The 3,470-nt window shown below is 41.0% G+C and overlaps 1 protein-coding gene across 1 annotated transcript in view; it reads right to left on the reverse strand.

Moving 5' to 3' along the window:
- The window catches only part of Arhgap17 (Rho GTPase activating protein 17), a 69,692-nt gene that overhangs the window by 9,242 nt on the left and 56,980 nt on the right, over window positions 1-3,470 (reverse strand). The gene's annotated exons all lie outside the window — the stretch shown is intronic.

Consider the following 3,470-nt stretch of genomic DNA (forward strand, 5'->3'; position numbering starts at 1 on the left):
AAGGCACCTGCCTCCCTAGAGACGGCTCACCGAGAAGGCACCTGCCTCCCAAGGTGAGGGCTCGAGTACAGTTGGGTACTGTGTATGAACTGTAAGTCTGGTACTCCTACAGTAAGATGGTGGCCCACAAGGGACAATCTCTGGAAGTTTGTGGGCCAACTAGCTTGGGTACACAGTGGTGAACAGAGCCTGCCTCAGAGAGAATGGAAGGCAAGGAGCAACACCTAAGACTGTCCTCTGACACCTCAAACCCACCCACCTATCACCACACAAACACCAAAACAGAAAGAGAAAAGAACAGAAAAATTTTTTGATTGGCATGGAAGGAAATGAGAATGTAAGGGTTAGTGTTAATTCTCAACGTGACAAGATCCAGAAACCTTTAAGAGACAGGCGTCCAAGCACCGCCCCCTACCCACCCTTGAAGGAATGCCTTGGAAGGATTAAGTTAACCAGGTTGGGATAGAAAGACCCACCCTAAAAGTGTTTGGGTTCTAGACTGTATAAACCTAGATATTTGCTGGTAAAAATCAAAGTATAGACTATAATTTGGCATTTATCGCCATTTGGGCTCTGGATAAGAAAAAGGAGGGAAAAGGTCATACTTCTATTGTCATATAAATATAAAAATGTGTATGGAAAAACCCAGGGTGCTAGAAGCAGTAGTTTTCTGTTAGCAGCAGTAGATGTGGGCAAAGAGAAGGAGAAATGGAAGCAAGACTTCACTCTGTAGTGACACTTTTTAATATGTGAACTAATGTAAATAATTGTTATGTAAAAATTGCTGTAATTTTTATTACCTTGCAGCACTGCACCGAATCTCAGGCCTTGTTCATTCTAGGTAAGTTCTCTATCACTGAGCCCAATTTCTGCCTTTTAATTTTAGACAGTGTCACAGATGTCCTAGTTGGCCCTGAGCACTTCCTGTAGCCCAGGCTGGCCCTGAACTTCTAATCCTTTTGTTTTAGCCTCTCAAGAGCTGATATTACAGGCTTATACCATCAGGACAGAAATTTAAAAGACAGATTTAGCGTTTGAGTATACATGTCTAATGTTTCAAACATGTATCTATAGACATTCTACATGTATATAGAAAACCCAAATATTAGAAAAATGATACATACAGCCTGAGTGAGCTTTGATTTGCTTTGTTTTTCCGAGACAGGGGTTCTCTGTGTAGTAGCCCTACCTGTCCTGGAACTAACTCTTGTGGAACAGTTTGAGGCTGGTCTCGAATGCACAGAGATCCTCCTACCTCTGCCTCCCAAGTGCTGGATTAAAGGCGTGTGCGCGCCAGCTTGAGTGAGCTTTTTAATGTATTATCTTCTGTTTTTACCACAAGGTGCACAAAGTTATATGAGGATTCCCTTATTCAGAAATGCACATTAAGAACAACAAATATCCCTTTAGAATAAATGAGAAAGCAAGAAGTAGATTTCCTCAGACCTCGCCTTGCTCCTAACCAGAAAGAGAAGGAAAGAAAAATAATGAACAGTCAAATGCTAAACACAAACTAAAGCTGGGGACAACCTCTGCTGCCCAACACGCTGGAACGCGGCAGTCGTGTAGGCTCAAGGGTCAGAAAATTGCTAAGCATGGAGCCTGGTGAATTAAGGAAGAACTATATACGCATCATGCATAATGACAGCTTATCTTTTCTTTTTTGAAACAGGGTCTCACTATGTAGGTTAGCTGTCCTGGAACTCACTATGTAGACCAGGCTGGCTTCAAACTCAGAGATCCACCTGCCTCTGCCTCCAGTGTGATGGAATCAAAGGCGTGAGCCACCATGCCCAGTTTGCTCAAGGACAGTATTTCTCAAGAATTATATCCCAACAGAGGGAACAATTACAGTAAGTTCACTCATCAGCACACGGAGAGAATGGAGCAGTGTCTGTGGGCCGGGCTGAGTCTAGGAAAGAACAATGCCTATGGGACACTCCTCCAGTTCCCAGAACCCCGGAGATAATGCCTTTCTCTACTGGTTTGGACATGTGCCCCTCTAAACACACCACACTCGTAGCAGTCTCGCTGGAATATGAATTTTTTAGTATTCTTTTTTGTTTCTTTCTCCCTGAGTTAGAGTCTTGTGTAGTAGCCTGTGCTGGTCTCAAGCTTGAAGCCAAAGATGATCCTGAATTTCTGATCCTCTAACTTCTACTTCTCAAGTGTTAGCATCACTACTCCCAGTATGTATGGTTCTGGGACTGAACCCAGAGCTCTGTGCATACCAAGGCAGCATTCTACTTACTAAGCTAAATATGATCCTTTATAAACATAAAAATTGTGGTGCAACTCTGTGAGGTACAGTTTCATTTTTACCTGTTTTATTCAGTATTTAACAGTTTAGAGAACAATAACTGCTATTTTTTTCCTTTTTTGGTTTTCAAGACAGGGTTTCTCTGTGTAACAGCCTTGGCTGTCCTGGAACTCACTCTGTAGACCAGGCTGACTACACAGAGATTCACCTGCCTCTGCCTCCCAAATGCTGGAATTAAAGGCGTGCACCACCAACTGCCCAGCAATAATTGCTATTTTAAGGGTGGGATTATAACATGGCCCAAACAAACCAAAATGTAAGAGTTCCAATACAACCTAGGAGGAAATGAGTATTTCTGGAAAAAGATAAGCAACAACAAGAAAAAAAAAATTTGAAGATCCTAAGAGTCACCAAAGACTTGCTTCCTTAGAAACTCTAAAAGAAGCGGAATAAGTATCTATTTTCATGACTAGACCTGGGGAGAAAAATATCACTTAGTAATATAACCAGCATAGAGTTTTTGAAAGTATTTTTGGAATTAAATTTTTGAGAGAAAAAAAAATATTATTCTCCTAAATTACAAACCAATTGCTGTAGAAACATTAAAAAAAAAAAATTCTTCCTGCCTGAAATGGTGGCCCAGGCCTTTAATCCCAGCATTTGGGAATAAGAGGTAGGGGGTAATCTCTTGAGTTGAAGTCAGCCTGATCTATAGTGGAGTTCAAGAACAACCAGGGCTACATAGTGAGATCCTGTCTCCAAACAAACAAACAAACAAACAAAAAACAAAACAACAAAATCCTTCCCTTATTAAAGTAAATAAGAGCAATTCACTATATAATAGATGTCATGTTTATATCAGAAAGCCTATACAATACTGCTGTCTTTATACTGCCATCTGTCATTTTAATTTTAACTTTATATTATATTTAGTTTCTTTCCCTCTCTCAACTGATTATTTTTAAATAAGCCCAGTCAAGTTTTCCTTAAACATCCCACTTGCATTTTAAGATTTATTTTAGTTATTCTTAGGTAATCCGTGACTGTGCTGTGTATGGGTACAAGCATTTGAGTGTGGGTATCTGCAGAGGCCAGAAGAGGATGCTGGATTCCCCAGAGAAGTGGGGACAGGCAGTTGTGATCTACCCACTGTGGGTGCTAGGAACTGAATTCAGGTCCTCTGCAAGAGCACTATGGACTCTTTAACCAC

Source organism: Microtus ochrogaster, chromosome 8, assembly GCF_000317375.1.
Source record: "Microtus ochrogaster isolate Prairie Vole_2 chromosome 8, MicOch1.0, whole genome shotgun sequence".
NCBI lineage: Eukaryota > Metazoa > Chordata > Mammalia > Rodentia > Cricetidae > Microtus > Microtus ochrogaster.